Genomic DNA, 20,219 nt, shown 5'->3' with positions numbered 1-20,219 from the left:
TTGATGTTTATCTTTAGAAGCTTTTCGTATGGCGCATGGCTCTGGGGTTGAACACCTAAAGTTTTTTTTTTCCTCACTTTGCTTTGGTAGGGGTTTTTTCCTTTTTATTGTCAACAAATTTTTCAGTCTTTAAAATAATGTTTTTTTTCCCTTGAGTTAAGTAAGTGTAATCTACTTTGGTGTACTCTTGTTAATTTTTGGATAATAGTAAAAAAAAGATTTTAAAAGAAAAGACAGGGGAAAGATTTAAGAGAGGAAAGATTTAATAGCTACTCCAAGGGTGTATGAAATGGGGGTGGGGAAATGAGCTACTAGGGCCAGGAACAATTAAGACGTTTAAAAGACATTGGACAGGTAAATGGTTAGGAAAGGTACCCCTTTGGTTAATGGTAGGGGACGATGGCATTAAAAGAGGGAAATGGGCCAAATGCAGGCAACCTGAAGTAGCTCAGGTGGGTAACTGGGTTGGCACAGATGTGATGGGCTGAAGGGCCCATTTGTGTGCTGTTTGTCACCAGGTACGGATATGGCCCAAGTGCAGAGTGGGAGACACTGAAGTGGGTTGATAGTTCACAGACTTTAATGCGAACAGTGTTAAAGGGAAAGGAAAACAATAAATGTTAGGCCAAACAGGGCCGTTAACTAAAACTTTCAAATGGAAAATGAAGCCTACAGTGCGGCTGAAACAACTATGAATAAAACGAATATCGTTAGTCTTCAGAGTCAGTTGACTCGCCAGTCCAATTTCTCAGACAAGGCGGAATGCAAGCTAGTAGCGAAGCATTGCTGTGTCCAAGTCTCAACAAATTCTATAATGGAAAGGAGTTAAATACTATCACAATGAAATAATAATTAACTGACATGTGCATATTCACAAGCGCAATTGCCAAATCTGCTGTGCTGCCGAATCTGTGGTTGTGACACTGCTTTGCTTTATGATTCCATGAATAAGCCTGAATGGGGCATCAAATCTGACACTTGCTGTCCTGGGATTGGTTCACTTAAACAGAACTGATGCTTTTTAAGTTAGGCAGAAAGGTCCAGGAGGTATTGTCAGTGCGGTGAGGTGAAAGGGTATGGGGAACCTGATACACAACGTAAGTACCAACAAGTACTTCATGATTCTTGGATCAGTTATTGCCACGGGCTGTGTCTCTTTAGTAGGCTGGCATTTTCCATCTCATTCAACAGCTGGAAATCAGTATCCTCTGACAGCTCACAAATGTCTCTGATCTAGGAGAAGTTCAGAAACTACCTGCAGTGTAGTGAGTTGACTGCCAGTGAATGGTTGCCCTATCAACCATTCCTCCACCAATGTGTTCGGATGAACCATTGGAATGACTTGAGAGTGGGGGTGATGAAGTTGTGGGTAGAGGACCATCATGTCCAGTAAATATTGGTGGTGCCTAAAAATATGAGTTAAATTGGAACTCCCACAGAATGGTCAAGTCATCTCACATTTCCTGCAGGTAGAACAAAGGCTTGCAGGCCCTGTTGACATGAGCTGGCTGTAGAGCATTTCCGTCTACTTGATTTCTGCGGGTGTGCTGCAGGCTGGCTGGTAGACATGATTTCATCTGCAGCACAGTTTGCTACAATGTATGAGACGGTTCAAAGTCAAGTTCTTTATGAGAGATTACAACTACCAGATCACTGCTTCCTATAGTCTATGGAAAGTATTCTTTGAAAGGCAGACGCATACAGAGATGTTCCAGAAAAGGAAATTAACGATAAAGTGTAGATAATTTACTTCGTGCATCAGCATTGGTGGGCAGTGAAGGTGTTTGTCTAAGATTACAAGGTGATCTTGATTAACTGTGCCAATGGGCCAAGGAGTGGCAGATGCAGTTTCATTGAGATTAATGTGAGGTGTTGTATTATGGTAAGATAAACTTGGACAGGTATTACACGCTAGGAGAATATTGTAGGATGGAGAGACCTAGTGTTGCAGGTATATAGCTCCTCAAAGTGGCACGGGTAGATACAAGGAGATACTGGGTACTCTGGGACTTCTTATTCCCTGGAGTTTAGGAGGCTGAAGGGTGGCCTTGAAGAGGTTTATAAAGTCATGAGGGGTGGAGTTAAAGTGAATAGCCAGGTCAAGGGTGTCTGAAACTAGACAGCATAAGTTTAGGGTGTGGTGGAAAAGGGACCTGAGGGTTTTCACACAGAACTGGTGAGTGTTCAGAATGAGCTGCTAGAGCAAGTGGTAGAGGCATATAGAACTACGACATTTAAAAGGCATTTGGAAGGTTACACTGAAAAGTAAGGTTTAGAGGAATAGGAGCCAAACACAGGCAACTCTGACTAGCTCAGGTAGGTAACCCCGTCAGCCAAAGGACTTGTTTCTCTGTTATGTAACTCTATGATTCTACTAATGAATGCTAATCCAAGGGAACAACTTTGCAGCAGCACATTTGACAGCTTTTCTTCTCTGTTTCAATCAGATTGCTTCCCACGGACTTGTATGAAATGAATAAACAGTCGGCATTTCTTGAGTCCTGATGAAAGGTCTCGGCCTGAAAGTCAACTGTTTATTCATTTCCATGGATGCTGCCGGGCCTGCTGAGTTCCTCCAGCGTTTTGCGTGTGTTGCTTTTGATTTCCAGCATCAGCAGACTTTCTCATGTTTATTACATGAAATCAGTTGTTTTGTGGCAGCAGTACTGTGCAAAGATGTAAAATTTCTAAATATTACAAAAATAAAGAGTGCAAAAGGAAGAATAACGAGGTAGTGTGCACGGATCCGAGGACTGCTGATATATGCAAGAGATTCAGCAGATGTTGGAAATTCAGATCAACACACACAAAATACTGGAGGAACTCAGCAGATCGGGCACAATGGGCAGCATGGTAGTGTAATGGTTAGTACAACGCTTTACAGTAATGGCGACCCGGGTTCAATTGCTGCTGCATGGGATTCCTCCAGGTGCTCTGGTTTCCTCCCACAGTCCAAAGATGTACCAGCTGGTCATTGTAAATGGTCCCACGATAAAGGTGTGGTTACGTCGGCGGTTGCTGGGTGGTGTGGCTTGAAGTGCCTGTTCCACGCTGTATCACAATTAGTAAATACATTTAAAAATAATAAACATGGAGAGGAACGCATGGGTTGAGACCCGTCATCATTTCTGATGGTGGAGGGGCAGAAGCTCATGCTTGGCTCTGTCTCTAAGTTTGGAATTTATAGACTCAAGTCCCATTCCCGACTGTGAGGATCACTAGCAAGTTCAGGAACCACAGAAACTTCAGTAATTCAGACAAAACTAAAGATTAAAGAAAATGAATGAGACAAACTAACAAGAGCTAAGGTAAACCATACAGGATCTCGGCGAACTGAAGTCACTGCTGATACACAGAAAAACTCGGTCTGAGTTTCACTCGACAAGGAACCACAACGACCCAACAACGAGGGTTTGGGTTACCTCCCTGAAATACACTCTGGAGCAAGGAGGAATTCCAGACATTGACATTACTGTGCTAATTAAATTAACCTGAATTGAATACAAGTGATAAAAACAAAGAGTTTAACAATCCTCATGATCCCAGATGAGACTCCTGCAAGACAAAGGGAAAATCCAGGGCTAGTGCAAAGACAAACAATTAGAAACAGCCCATAAGACCATAAGATATAGGAGCAGAAGTAGGCCATTTAGCCCATCGAGTCTGCTCCACCATTCAATCATGGGCTGATCCACTTCATTCAGTCATACCAACACCCGCACTTTCACCCCCTGCCCTTTGATGCCCTGGCTAATCAAGAACCTATCTATCTCAGCCTTAAATACACCCAATGACTTGACCTCCACAGCCGCTCGTGGCAAAAATTTCCACAGATCTACCACCCTCTGACTCAAATAATTTCTCCGCATCTCAGCTCTAAAAGGACATCCTTCAATCCTGAATCCAAGGACAACACAACACATACCCACAAGACGACACCAAGAAAATGTCCATATACTAACTTAGCCGGCTGGTGGCATCAGTGCCAGACTTTGGAGCGAAGGCTCCCAAGTTCGAATCCAGCCGGCTCCAAAAACCTGCTGAGGGATAGGCTTCGCCAGGTTTCAGATGCCCAAGACACGCTGTATGAAGCAATCACCAAAGAGATACACACATACACACACACACACACACACACACTCCCTCACTCCCTCTCTGTCACACACACACACACCCTCCCTCCCTCTCTCTCTGTCACACACACACACACCCTCCCTCCCTCCCTCTCTGTCACACACACACACACCCTCCCTCCCTCTCTTTCTGTCACACACACACACACCCTCCCTCCCTCCCTCTCTGTCACACACACACACACTCCCTCACTCTCTCTCTGTCACACACACACACACCCTCCCTCCCTCTCTCTCTGTCACACACACACCCTCCCTCCCTCTCTCTCTGTCACACACACACCCTCCCTCCCTCTCTCTCTGTCACACACACACACACCCTCCCTCCCTCTCTCTCTGTCACACACACACACACCCTCCCTCCCTCCCTCTCTGTCACACACACACACCCTCCCTCCCTCACTCTCTGTCACACACACACACCCTCCCTCCCTCTCTGTCACACACACACACACCCTCCCTCCCTCTCTCTCTGTCACACACACACACCCTCCCTCCCTCCCTCCCTCTCTCTCTGTCACACACACACCCACACCCTCCCTCCCTCTCTCTCTGTCACACACACACACACCCTCCCTCCCTCACTCTCTGTCACACACACACACCCTCCCTCCCTCTCTGTCACACACACACACACCCTCCCTCCCTCTCTCTCTGTCACACACACACACACACTCCCTCCCTCTCTGTCACACACACACACACCCTCCCTCCCTCTCTCTCTGTCACACACACACACACACACCCTCCCTCCCTCTCTCTCTGTCACACACACACACACCCTCCCTCCCTCCCTCTCTGTCACACACACACACCCTCCCTCCCTCACTCTCTGTCACACACACACACACACACCCTCCCTCCCTCACTCTCTGTCACACACACACACACCCTCCCTCCCTCTCTCTCTGTCACACACACACACACCCTCCCTCTCTCTCTGTCACACACACACACCCTCCCTCCCTCTCTCTCTGTCACACACACACACACACCCTCCCTCTCTCTCTGTCACACACACACACCCTCCCTCCCTCCCTCTCTGTCACACACACACACCCTCCCTCCCTCACTCTCTGTCACACACACACACACACACCCTCCCTCCCTCACTCTCTGTCACACACACACACACCCTCCCTCCCTCTCTCTCTGTCACACACACACACACCCTCCCTCTCTCTCTGTCACACACACACACCCTCCCTCCCTCTCTTTCTGTCACACACACACACACCCTCCCTCCCTCCCTCTCTGTCACACACACACACACTCCCTCACTCTCTCTCTGTCACACACACACACACCCTCCCTCCCTCTCTCTCTGTCACACACACACCCTCCCTCCCTCTCTCTCTGTCACACACACACCCTCCCTCCCTCTCTCTCTGTCACACACACACACACCCTCCCTCCCTCTCTCTCTGTCACACACACACACACCCTCCCTCCCTCCCTCTCTGTCACACACACACACCCTCCCTCCCTCACTCTCTGTCACACACACACACCCTCCCTCCCTCTCTGTCACACACACACACACCCTCCCTCCCTCTCTCTCTGTCACACACACACACCCTCCCTCCCTCCCTCCCTCTCTCTCTGTCACACACACACCCACACCCTCCCTCCCTCTCTCTCTGTCACACACACACACACCCTCCCTCCCTCACTCTCTGTCACACACACACACCCTCCCTCCCTCTCTGTCACACACACACACACCCTCCCTCCCTCTCTCTCTGTCACACACACACACACACTCCCTCCCTCTCTGTCACACACACACACACCCTCCCTCCCTCTCTCTCTGTCACACACACACACACACACCCTCCCTCCCTCTCTCTCTGTCACACACACACACACCCTCCCTCCCTCCCTCTCTGTCACACACACACACCCTCCCTCCCTCACTCTCTGTCACACACACACACACACACCCTCCCTCCCTCACTCTCTGTCACACACACACACACCCTCCCTCCCTCTCTCTCTGTCACACACACACACACCCTCCCTCTCTCTCTGTCACACACACACACCCTCCCTCCCTCTCTCTCTGTCACACACACACACACACACACCCTCTCTCTCTGTCACACACACACACACACCCTCCCTCCCTCTCTCTCTGTCACACACACACACACACACCCTCCCTCCCTCTCTCTCTGTCACACACACACACACCCTCCCTCCCTCTCTCTCTGTCACACACACACACACACACCCTCCCTCTCTCTCTGTCACACACACACACACACACCCTCCCTCCCTCTCTCTCTGTCACACACACACACACCCTCCCTCCCTCTCTCTCTGTCACACACACACACCCTCACTCCCTCTCTCTCTGTCACACACACACACACCCTCCCTCCCTCTCTCTCTGTCACACACACACACACCCTCCCTCCCTCTCTCTCTGTCACACACACACACATACCCTCCCTCTCTCTCTGTCACACACACACACACCCTCCCTCTCTCTCTGTCACACACACACACCCTCCCTTCCTCTCTCTCTGTCACACACACACACACACACCCTCCCTCCCTCTCTCTCTGTCACACACACACACATACCCTCCCTCTCTCTCTGTCACACACACACACCCTCCCTTCCTCTCTCTCTGTCATACACACACACACCCTCCCTCTCTCTCTGTCACACACACACACCCTCCCTCCCTCTCTCTCTGTCACACACACACACCCTCCCTTCCTCTCTCTCCGTCATACACACACACACCCTCCCTCTCTCTCTGTCACACACACACACCCTCCCTCCCTCTCTCTCTGTCACACACACACACACCCTCCCTCTCTCTCTGTCACACACACACACACACACACACACACAAATTTTGTTTCTTTACAGACGATCCCTGGATGTGACACTTGATATTTGATTGCAAACATCTTCACTTCGGTACTGAGGGAATGAGTCTTTCAACCAGAGTAAAACACTATCTGCTTCCAAAGCCCGTACCTTCTCAGTGAGTATCATTAGTTGCACTCAATCTTTTACATAATAAACTATTCTCTTATCAGTCAACATCAGAAACAGCCATTTATGGGAATGTTCTGTGTGCAAATTGGCTGTTCTCTTTCCCACATCACGGAGGTCAATACGTTTGAAGAATATTATCTGGAAGGCCTTAAAGTCAATAAAACATCTAAGGTCCTGAAAGATGTTATAAGATCAGAATGGATAGTGTGACATGCTCTCTGACCTGTCATAGGACTGAAGAAGGCATATGGTGCATTGATCTCCATGCTCCAGGGGACTGAGTTAAAGTGTGGTGAGGTAATGTTGCAGCTCTGTAAAACCCTGGTTAGACCACACTTGGAATCATATTGCGTTCAGTTCTGGTCACCTCATTATAGCAAGAATGTGAAAGTTTTAGAGACAATTTACCAGGCTGCTGCCTGGTTTAGTGAGCTTGTCTTATGCGGATAGGCTGAGTGAGGTGGGGCTTTTCTCTCTGGAGTGAAGGAGGACGAGGTGATTTGATTGAGGTGTAAAAGACTGAAATGACTAATATGAGGGACACAATTTTAAGGGTATTGGAAGTATAGGAGGGACACACCCTGCCGGGGGTGGTGGTAGAGGCAGATACATTAGGGACATTTAAAAACTCTTAATTAGGCACATGGATGATAGAAAAATGCAGGGATGGAGGGCTATGTGGGAGGGAAGGGTTAGATTGATCCTAGACTAGGTTAAAAGGTTGGCACATCATGGGCCAAAGGTCCTCTACTTTGCTGTAATGTTCTATGATCTATGACTTTCATTTTACGTCCTAATGAAGGGAGCGACTTCCAAAAGGAAGAGATCACATTGAATCTGCTCTCGGCACATTAACAGTGATGGCACTGACTGCTGGCCATAAATTCCATTTGACTGAGATTCTCAGATAGAGATATTTGAAATACTGCAGACAGTGGAAAGATGAGCGAGCAAAGAAATAGAACCAACATTCAGACCAAGTTCAAGTTCAAGTTTGTTGGCATTCAGTCATGCTCAACTAAACGAAACAACATTTCTCCGGGACCCAAGTACAAAACACAGTATGTCTATCACATACAGCACATGAAACAATATTAATTGGAGGCCTTTCCGCAGAACAGTTTAAACACTTTAACCTGTTTTCTCTCTCCACAGAAGCTGCCTGACCGGCTGAGTGTTTCAGATGTGTTTTTTTGTTGCACTTCAGATGAAGTAATTTCACGGTTCCTTATCTCAGTCCCTAATGTTTTACCCATCGAATGGTGGGAAACGGAACCATTTAGGGTGAAATTTTGGACATCCTGTATGGGGTGCTCTTGGGTAATGCACCAACCTGGCTCTGGAATTAAGCTGGGCAACTGTTCAAGGTAAAACACTAACACCGCCCTATCAGACTGAACATCATTAGTTATAATCAATCTTTTATATAATAAATTATTTATATCATAAATATAGATAATATTTATATGAATGGATGATGGCTAATCACAATCGAATGAAAAATACCTTTCTCTCAAGGCTCTCAGTGTCTGAGACGAGAGACATGCATCGTATTAACAAACATCATGGACTAACAGAGTCCCGAGAGAGGGTTTGCGACACAAATCTGTTCAATTCCCTCCATAGATGCTGCCCGATCCGCTGTGTACTAACAGTTAAAGCATTTCTGGGGTTTTAATATCTCCACATTTACTGAAGACGGAGTAAATTCCTACATTAAAAAAAAATAAAGTTGGAATTTATCTCCGTGCAAACGAAAGTTCGATATGGAGCGTTTAATTTGATGTGATTTAATCTCATATAATTTCTCATATGAGATTAAATTCGTCTGTCACGGTTCGACAAGTTTGTTTTGGAGTTTATTTTTTCTGACCCACTGCAAATGTCTAGCTTTTACATTTGGATGATTCTTTTGGAGCCGCTCACTCGGTTACAGAGTCGCCGAGGCCGGCAGGGAGATTGGGCAGCGGCCGAGCCAAGTGCTCGCTTGCACCGGGTTGCTGGAGTCGGGCCTACCACGCGAATTCGGCGCGGCTCTCCGACCGAGATGATTCAGTGTTCCGAAGGCAAGGTGCTCACCTGGCAGCGCCCCGCCGGAGGAGACGCGGAGCCCGCCGTGGTCTCCAGCCTTCTGGCTGGGTCAGGAAGATTGCCCATCTCGGTGTTGAGTGTCCCCGAAAAAAGCACCCAGCACGGACACCTCAGCGGCTGGGCGCCACAGGGAATCAATTACATCCTGCATTTGGATGGGAATATTTAAATTGTACTTAATATTTATCTATTGTTGTAGGTTGCAGTAACGTGGTTCTGTAGTACCTGTAATAAACTTATCTATCGTAAAGCAATCGATTGGCGATCGATGATGTTCACCCACGCCTCTTGTGTCTGATACTGATAGCCTTGTGATTAATGTATTGATAAATCATTTACTCTTTCGATCATACTTAGTAATCATCCATTCACACAACTCCCTCCCAAAAGAAAACAAAGCATTGAGTATGGGGGGGGGGGGGGGTTGCTGCTGCACAAATCGAAATAAGCTGCGGAGAGTTGGAAACTTAGCACCAGCCTCGGTAGTTACCAGGACATATTCAAGGAGCGGGGCCTCAAAAAGGTGGCGTCCGCCATTAAGGACCCTCATCACCCAGGATATGTGCACAAGAGGACACAGGTTTAAGGTGCTGGGGAGTAGGTACAGAGGAGGTGTCAGGGGTAAATTCTTTACGCAGAGTGGAATGGGCTGCCGGCAATGGTGGAGGCGGAGAAAGGGTCTTTTAAGAGTCTTAGATAGGTACATGGAGCTTAGTAAAATAGAGGGCTATAGGTAAGCCTAGTAATTTCTAAGGTAGAGACATGCTCGGCACAATTTTGTGGGCCGAAGGGCCTATATTGTGTTGTAGTATTTCTATGTTTCTCACTGTTACCACCAGGGAGGAGGTACCGAAGCCTGGAGACATACACTCAATGATTCAGGAACAGTTTCTTCCCTTCTGCCATCGGTTTCTGAATGGACAATGAATCCATGAACACTAACTTGTTTCCATTTTGCGCTAGTTGTTTAATTTAACCATTATATATATTTCACCTATTTTCTATATTGTTATGTATTGTATTGTACCGCTGACGCAGACAACAAATTTCACGGCATATACGCCGCCGATATTAAACCTGATTCTGATTCTGAAATAATCGCCCAGTGATGGACATCGCGGTGCGTCTTTGTGTCCAAGTTCAAACTCCATCTCCCGGTTAGCAACCTGCTCCTTTGAGCCGAGACGGGGCGATCGCACAGGCTATTCCGCGGCGTCGCCTTGACTTTGGAGAGGGAAAGGGATTTTTTTAATGGCACTTGGAAGATCCGTGGTCAGCTTGGAATTTCCGCAGAGTGAGAAAACATCTGGGAAAGTGGACCGCCGCCGAGAGAGACGATTTTTTCCCCTTTAGCAATGTTCTGATCTTTTGCAAAACTTTTCCTGGTGAACATTCTATTCCCAGTTAAAAACTACATTTACGATTACCGTTGATATACTTACGGGGCAGTAGCATATGAGAAAAGGGAACAGTGTGGGATTGTGGAACCGACGAGGAATTTCAGCCGTTATGTTAATAAATACGGACCAGACTCAGTCGCGGATACTTTCCAATACGATCGATGTTACTGATTGACATTATTTAATATGCTATTTAATTCCAGTATATCGCATACAATCTAGGATTCGGAAAGCAAAAGGAAACAGCGTTAAGGTTAGCATAAGGGTTTGAGTACTTTCGGGGTACGGTGTTTAAAAGTAAACTTGCTGATCGGGGTCATCGATTCAGAGACGGGGCTACCAACATGTCCACTTGGGAAGCAACTAAATGAAAATCTGGAATTAAAATATGCCATTGCATGCAACAGTGACCATGAAAATCACTGGCTGACAAATTAATCCGTCTGATTCACTTCTACACCATAAGGGAGTTTCTCAAGTGAGGTGATAGGATAAGACGTTGTTATTGAAAAGTGAGTTGTGAAGGAATTTTCTTCTGGCATAGGGCAGTGAATCTCTGAGATATCTCCAAAGGATTTAATGACATTTAAAAAATTCTCGTAAACCAGCTGCAGCATAGACACCGAGACAACTTTGAAGATAATAGAACATAGAATATGCATTTAAAGGCCAGGACAGAATGGACATGGGTCTAGGACCAGAGGGCACAGCCTCAGAGCAGAAGGGCACCCTTTAGAACAGAGGTGAGGAGGATTTTTTTCAGCAGAGGGTCTGTGGAATTCATCTCCACTGAAGACCTTGCAGGCATTGGGTATGTGTAAAGTTGATGTTGACAAGTCCTTGATTAATAAGGGTGCCAAAGGGGAAGAACTGAGTTGAGAGGGAAATAGATTTTCCTTCTCAACTCCACCATAGTTGGATGGTGGAGCAGACTCAATGGGCCAAATGGCCTAATTCTACTCTTATGTCTTCTGGTCCTTGAGCCTGGAGTTAGGTGATGTCTTTGTATCTTCTGCCCGGTGGGAGAGGGGCAAAGAGAGAAGTGAGTGGGTTTTTAATTATGATGGCCACCTAACCAGAGCAGGGAGAAGTATAGAGTCTATGGAGTGGAGGTTGGTTTCGATGATGTGCTGAGCTGTGTTCACAACTCTGCTTGACACCGTACAGTGGGGAATCAGCCAGGCAATACTGCCAGAGATGGAGGAGCTTGATTGCTGCCCTAGATGCCTGTGGCATAATGGGGAGTAAGGAAGTAGCCATTTCAAATACACAGCCTGAGCTTCTGTGCAACTATATCAACTCTTGGGCCACCCTTTTATGAAAAGCTAATCAATTAAGCTTCGACACGATTTACAGTTCAATTAACATTGGAAATAAGGTTTAAGCAGAATCTGTAAATTTTATTTAAATGATTAAATGGATTCTGACCTCTCTGTCATAGAAGATCCAGCCCTGTAGCTTGGAAAAATAATAAAGATTCAGCTCAACAAATGCATGGGAACAAAATCTGAAATCTGATTGCTTGCCAGCACTCCCAGCGGAGGTAAAACAGAACTCCAAACACGAATTGGCTCAGGACCTTACACACAAAATGCAGGCCAGGCAGCGTCTGTGGAAAAGATGTTTTTGGCTGAAACCCTTCATCTGCAGATTTTCTCATGTTTGTGACTGGCCCACGGCCTGACATTTTCATTCTCAACCTTCTTGTTGAAGACTGACTTCAAGTTGTGCAGTTGGAACATTTGGTGTGTCAGTACTTTTTCAGGATATATTTATAGAGTGAATTTATCACCTTCTGTATACAAGCTTCAATGGACAGTTTTATTGCTTATCAAACTCTGCAACATAATTCAGGTTGATACTTTTGTTAGAATTACATGGAAGACTGGTTACTATTATACTTTGCTGTAAGAATTCAGTTTATTATGCAGCCTGAAAATTAATTAAGCTTGTGTCATGATTCACTGAGATGCTGTTTCTGTTTTTTTTTGGGGGGGGGGTGGGAACTAAAAGCCAGAGGGGATATGTTTAAGGTGAGAAGAAGGGATTTGAGGGTAGTTTTTTTTTAACACAGAGATGATTGGAATAGCCCGGCAGGGGAAGCAATTGAATGAGATACGATTACAATGTTTAACATTGATAGAGATACTTAAACAGGTCAGTCATAGGAGGATATGGACCTCGTGCAGGCAAGTAGGATTAATGTAGATGGGCAAAAAAAGTCAGTATGGGCTTTGACCCACAATGTTGCGTCAAACTTTTAACCTACTCTAACCTTCCCTCCCACATAGCCTTCAAATTTTCTATCATGCATGTGCCTATCTAAGAGTTTTTTAGATGTTCCCAATATATCTGTCTCTGCCACCACCCCTGGCAGCGTGTTCCACTCACCCACCACCCTCAGTGTTAAAAAAAACTTACCTCGACATGTCCCCTCCAATCACCTTAAAATTATGCCCCCATTTACGTCCTGGGAAAAAGGTCACTGGTTGCCCACTCGTGTAATTTCGTTCACCTCTATCAAGATATTATTTTTATTTAGTAACTTTATATCTTCGTTCTGCTGGAAAGCAATAAATTTCATACCATATAAATCAGTGATGATAAACCTAATTCTGTGGTTGACTTTAAGTTGTTTCCTTGGACCAGGGACGACCAAGGACAGACGTTGTCAGTGACGTGGGAAAGAGGAAAGCAATTGATTCAGATGTACATGTCGGTATAAATCCATCTAACTGATTTTTGTGACAGATCTCAAGTGTATACTAATAAACTGGAATTGGTTTATTAGTGTCTCATGTACAGAGAAAAGCTTGTCTTGGATACACTTTGTACTGTTTTCTTTAAATAATACTTTTTATAAGATTTGGTCTTTTTAATAAACGTGTGTATTTTTCACTGTATGTGGTGGTCCATCCCCACCCACTGGCAGAAAGCAGTATTGCAGCTAAACGAACAGTTTTACAGCTAAGTACCAGCACATTGCCCATGTGATGTAATTGTTTTAATTATGTAGCCTGTTAACTAATTTATTCTTATCTAAGGAATTCTCCGTAGTTTATTGTAAAAGTGGCCTCATTATTCTCTTCATATTCACCACTTAGCATCATTTCTCATCTTTTTATTTATTTTGCTTAGTGTCTGTTCGTTTGCATTCTAAAATAAACTAAATAAACTTTAAAATTTGCATTGCAAATAAACTTGGAATTAAGACTGCTCGACATTCCTGACTCCTTAAAGACCAGAAAATAAACAGAGACCAAATCATTAATACTGTACATTGAAGTAGAACAAAGGAGAACAATAACAAAATGCAGAATAACGTCCACAGCTACAGAGAAAGTTCAGAGCAGTTAGACAAAAAGGTGCAAGGTCATAAAATGGTAGATTGTAACGTTAAAAGTCCATCTCATCACACTAAGCAGCCTTCAGTAGTTTTATAACAGTGGGGATAGAAACTCTCCTTGAGCCTAGTGATGTGTGCTTTCTAGCTTCTGAATCTTCTGTCTAATGGAAGAGGGGAGACGAGAGACTGGCTGGGCTTGATGGGGTTTATGGTTATGCTGGCTGCTGTACTGAGGCAGTGAAAAGTATATACAGAGTCCAAGGTGGATTATAAGACCATAAAATATAGGAGCAGAATGAGGCCATTTGGCCCATTGGGCCTGCTTCACACTTCATCATGGCTGATCCATTTCCCTCTCAGCCCCGATTTCCTCTTTTATCCCCATATCCCTTCTTGCCCTGACTAATCAAGAATCTATCAATCTGGGTGATAAATACACCCACTGACTTGGCCTCCATAGGTTCACACCTCTCTGGCTAAAGAAATTCCTCCTCATTTCCATTCTAAATGGACGTTCCTCTAATCTGAGTTGTGCCTTCTTGTCTTAGGCACTCTCACCATAGGAAACATCCTCTCCGCAGCCACTCTTTTGAAGCCTTTTTATATTAGGTAGGTTTCAGTGAGATACCTCCCCCTTGTTCTTCTGAATTCCAGTGAGTACAGGCTCAGAGCCCTCAAATGCTCCTCATATAATAAGCCACTCAATCCCGGTTCATTTTCATTAACCTCCTTTGAACCCTTTCCAATGCCAGCACATCCTTTCTTAGATAAAGGGCCCAAGACTGCTCACAATACTCCAAATGAGGCCTCACCAGTGCCTTATAAAGCTTAAATATTACAACCTTGCTTTTCTATTATGGCTGTACTTCCATTATGATGTCGTAGTTATTCTTCTGACAGTCACAGTGAACGTTCTTGGACGATCTACCACAGTTCCCTGTTGGAGTTCTTGTATCCCTGCCATATGCAGTGCAACTCATTTACTTTTCCCTGTTTGACTGAGAAAATGTTAAATTCTCGTTCCCTTGCAAAAGTAGAACCCAAGTCCTTTGATAGAAATCAGTAATTAATCGACTAATATCTTATATGTTCCATAATTGCTCCCCCTTCTTCTTCACCATTCACCATTCTTACTTTCCTCTCTCAACTTATTTTCTTACCTGCCCATCACCTCCCTCTGGTGCTCCTCCCCCTTCCCTTTCTTCCATGGTCTTCTGTCTCCTCCTATCAGATTTCCCTTTCTCCAGCCCTGTATCTCTTTCACCAATCAACTTCCCAGCTCTTTACTTCATGCCTTCCCCTCTCCCGGTTTCACCTACCATCTTGTACCTCTTCCTCCCCTCCCCCGCCACTCTAACTTCTAATCTCTTTGTTCCAGACCTGATGAAGGGTCTCAGCCTGAAACGTCAATGGTCTTCTCTTTTTCATAGATGCTGCCTGGCCTGCTGAGTTCCTTCAGCATTTTGTGCATGTTGCTTGGATTTCCAGCATCTGCAGATTTTCTCTTGTTTGTGAAATCGATCAGATATTCCCCACTGGAAGCCCAGTAGTCTGGGTCAGTTTCTCTTGTCACTGGAATCCTTTAGAATAGTGAGAGCATTACAACTCACCGGAAGACCTTACTTAGAACCAACTCATTTTTGCAAAGAATTTAAAAACTATTTCCTATCTATTCCTCAAGTAACCATATATCAATTACAGCACGGAAACAGGCCATCTCGGCCCTTCTAGTCCATGCCGAATGCTTACTCTCACCTAGTCCCATCGACCTGCACTCAGCCCATAACCCTCCATTCCTTTCCTGTCCATATACCTATCCACTTTTGCTTTAAATGACAATATCGAACCTGCCTCTACCACTTCTACTGGAAGCTCATTCCACACAGCTACCACTCTCTGAGTAAAGAAAATCCCCCTCATGTTAACCCTAAACTTTTGCCCCCTAACTCTCAACTCATGTCCTCTTGTTTGAATCTCCCCTACTCTCAATGGAAAAAGCCTATCCACGTCAACTCTATCTATCCCCCTCATAATTTTAAATACCTCTATTAAATACACCCCCTCAACCTTCTACGCTCTAAAGAATAAAGACCTAACTTGTTCAACCTTTCTCTGTAACTTAGGTGCTGAAACCCAGGTAACATTCTAGTAAATCTTCTCTGTTGAAGATTTAGAAGATTTAGCTTTAGATTTTGATTTACTTTGTGACATCTTTCCTGTAATTCGGTGACCAGAACTGGACACAGATTTAGTAACCATCAGAAGAGAAACTGTGGGAAGTTTAAAGATAAATATTCCATAAGCCCAGTTAGTTGGAAGGGTCATGCATCAGGAGAAATGATCGGCAGTAGGCGTTACAACTGGGTATCGACACCAAACTTCACAGCAGAAATGTGAAGTCCAAGGTCAGCTTTCAGTGACAGGTTACCCTGAGTTCGCTAAACCCTTTGAATAAACACAACAAACTTTCTAATAATTATTGTAAACATGATATTTGGATATCTGCATTGCTTATTTATTGGAAACTGATTTGAGAGAAAGAAGTGGAAAATTTCATTGGGCACTTTGAGGACTGGGTAATCTACTGCTATCTAGTGTCATTGGACTGCAATTACAGAGATATAAGAATCCAGTCTCATAATAAGACTATAAGACATAGAGTCTCCTCTGCCATTGAACCATGGCTGATTTACCATCCCTCTCGACCCCATTCTTTTGCTTTCTCCCTTTGATGCCCTTACTAATCAAGAACCTATTAACTTCCACTTTAAATATGCCCAAAGATGTGGCCTCCATAGCTGTATGAGGCAATGAACTCCACAGGTTCACCACTCTCTGGCTAAAAAAATTCCTCTTCATCTCTGTTCTAAAGGGATGTTCCTCTGGTCCCAAACACCTGCTCCCCTGCCATAGGAAATATCCACTCTATCTAGGATTTTAATTTATTTGTTAGGTTTCAATGAGATCAGAATCCAGAATCAGGTTTATTATCACCGGCAAGTGATGTGAAATTTGTTAATTTAGCAGCAGCAGTTCAATGCAATGCATAATCTAGCAGAGAAAAATATAATAAACAAAATAAAAATAATAAATAAACAAGTAAATCAATTACATATATTGAATAGATTAAAAAACATGCAAAAACAGAAATACTGTATATTAAAAAAACAAGGTAGCATCCAAGACTTCAATGTCCATTTAGGAATCGTATTGCAGAGGGGAAGAAGCTGTTCCGGGGTCGTTGAGTGTGTGCCTTCAGGTTTCTGTACCTCCTACCTGATGATAACAGTGAGAAAAGGACATGCCCTGGGTGCTGGAAGTCCTTAATAATGGACGCTGCCTTTCTGAGACACCGCTCCCTGAAGATGTCCTGGCTACTTTGTAGGTTAGTGCCCAAGATGGAGCTGACTAGCTTTACAACCCTCTGCAGCTTCTTTCAGTCCTGTAGTAGCTCCTCCATACCAGACAGTGATGCAGCCTGTCAGAATGCTCTCCATGGTACAACTATAGAAGTTTTTGAGTGTATTTGTTGACATGCCAAATCTTTTCTAATAAAGTATAGCCACTGTCTTGAGTAGAGCAGTGGGCTAAGCACACACCCCTGAGGTGCACCAGTGTTGATCGTCAGTGAGGAGGAGATGTTATCACCAATCTGCACAGATTGTGGTCTTCTGGTTAGGAAGTCGAAGATCCAATTGCAGAGGGAGGTACAGAGGCCCAGGTTCTGCAACTTCTCAATCAGGATTGTGGGGATGATGGTATTAAATTCTGAGCTCTCGTCAATGAACAGCATCCTGACCTTGGTGTTTCTGTTGTCTAGGTGGTCTAAAGCCACGTGGAGAGCCATTGAGATTACGTCTGCCATTTTCCTAATGTGATGATAGGCAAATTGCAATGTGTCCAGGTCTTTGCTGAGGCAGGAGAGTTCAGTCTAGTCATAACCAACCTCTCAAAGCATTTCATCACTGTTGATGTGAGTGCTACCGGGCTACAGTCATTAAGGCAGCTCACATTATTCTTCTCAGGCACTGATTTAATTGTTGCCTTTTTGAAGCAAGTGGGAACTTCTGTCCATTACAGTGAGAGATTGAAAATGTCCTTGAACACTCCCGTTAGTTGGTTGGCACAGGTTTTCAGAGCCTTACCAGGAACTCCATTGGGACCGTCCGCCTTGTGAGGGTTCACTCTCTTTAAAGACAGCCTAACATTGGCCTTTGAGACAGAGATCACAGGGTCATCAGTTGCAGCAGGGATCTTCACAGCTGTAGTTACAGTCTCCCTTTCAAAGCGGGCATAGAAGGTGTTGAGTTCATCTGCCATTCATGCTATTGGGTTTCGCTTTGTAGGAAGTAATGTCTTGCAGTCCCTGTCAGAGTTGCCGTACATCCGATGTCACCTCAACCTTTGCCCTTGAAATAACCCTCCGCAAATCATACCTGGTTTTCTGGTACAGGCCTGGGTTGCCAGACTTGAATGTCACAGATCTAGTCTTCAGCAGATAATGTACCTCTTGGTTTATCCACGACTTTTGGTTTGGGAATGTACGGTAAGTCTTTGTGGGCACACACTCATCCACGCAGGTTTTAATGAAGTCGGTAACAACTACAGCATACTCATCCAGGTTCAAAGATGAATCCCTGAATACAGTCCAGTCCACCAATTCAAAGCAGTCCTGTAGACGCTCCTGTGCTTCCCCTGTCCAAACCTTCTTGGTCCTCACTACTGGTGCTGCAGTCTTCAGTCTGTGCCTGTACTCAGGGAGTAGAAGTACAGCCAGGTGATCAGACTTCCCGAAGTGAGGGCATGGAATAGCATCACAGGCATTCTTGGTGGTGGTGTAGCAATGGTCCAGTGTGGTGTTTCTTCTGGTACTACAACTGATCTGTTGATGGTAATTGTTTAGTGATTTCTGCAGACTGGCCTGGTTAAAGTCTTCCAAAATGATGGTGAAGGCATTAGGATGTGCTGTTTTGTGCCTGTTGGTCCCATTACTCATATCATCTAAAGCCCACTTAACATTGGCCTGAGGTGGAACGTAAACTGCTACCAAAATGACCCCAGAGGACTCCCGCAGTGGGTAAAAAGGACAGCACTTTACTGCTGGATTGTCCAGGTCTGGTGAGCAGAATTGGGACAGCACTGAGATATCTGTGCACCATGAAGAGCTGATCACGAGGCATACTCCTCCACTTCTGCTTTTGAGAGACTGTATAGATCTTTCCTGGAGGTGTATAGAAAACCCGTCAATCTGGATCTGGGAGGGAAGGGGTTAACCAGGATTCCATGAAACAAAGGACGCACATGGTCCTAGTGTCCCTCCGATTCATCATCGGTTTTATTCACGGAAGCAGCAGAAGAAGCGGGTGCAGGCTGTTTGGTCCCTTGTGTCTGATCTTTAATAAGATTTTTGCCTCAGCACCAATTTTCACACCAGCCACATACCCCTCAATTCCCCTAATATTCAAGTGTCCACTGACCGCTGTTGTGAAATTAGAAATGACCGAGCCCCAGTGGGTAGGGAATTACCAAGGCTCTTCTCACCTCGATCATAATTGGCACAGATGTCCTTGGTCCACTGAGCTCCTTCTGCAGATTGCTTTTTGCTCCAGATTCCAGAGTCTGAAGTCCCTTGCTACCCACCAACTCCCCTCCACCCCTCTATTCAGGCTCAGGTTCCACTTGCTCTTGACCTTTCCTCTACGGCTCCACATCACCTCCCTTACTTCTCAAATTCCAGCCTCTGTGTCCCCACTTATAACCTTCTGCCGCCACCCTCCCCAAATGCCTCCTGGCTTCACCAGCCTTTTTTCGTCTGCCCCCACCCGCCTTGAATTAACTCATACTTGAAATCAACAAGGCGACACAAACAAACTCCAAAGGTGAAACCACAAACACATACGAGAAATGGAACTCCTACAACTGAGTCATAAACAGACATAGCCAGCTAACTGTACCCTGGGGGACTGGAGCACTGGAACTTGAACTCCTGCCTCTGTTCAGTCAGTTCCATGACATTGCTAATCAATATAAGGGAAGTCTGTGTCATATACAGATCACCCTCCCCCCGAGTGAAAAGTTTGATCCCCAGGTCCCCATTAACTCTGTGCCCTCTCAAATGAGGGGTGACCTTTTCAAGGTTTATAAGGAGAGAAGAGAGAATGATAGGGGCGGGAGGGGTGCTACCTAAATTAGGTTGGCTACTCTCTTAAGGCAGCAAGAAGTATAGGGGAGGG

Source organism: Hypanus sabinus, chromosome 29 (genome assembly GCF_030144855.1).
Source record: "Hypanus sabinus isolate sHypSab1 chromosome 29, sHypSab1.hap1, whole genome shotgun sequence".
NCBI classification, from domain to species: Eukaryota; Metazoa; Chordata; class Chondrichthyes; order Myliobatiformes; family Dasyatidae; genus Hypanus; species Hypanus sabinus.
The sequence above is the reverse complement of the archived record's forward strand: the minus strand, read 5'-3'. Positions refer to the sequence as shown.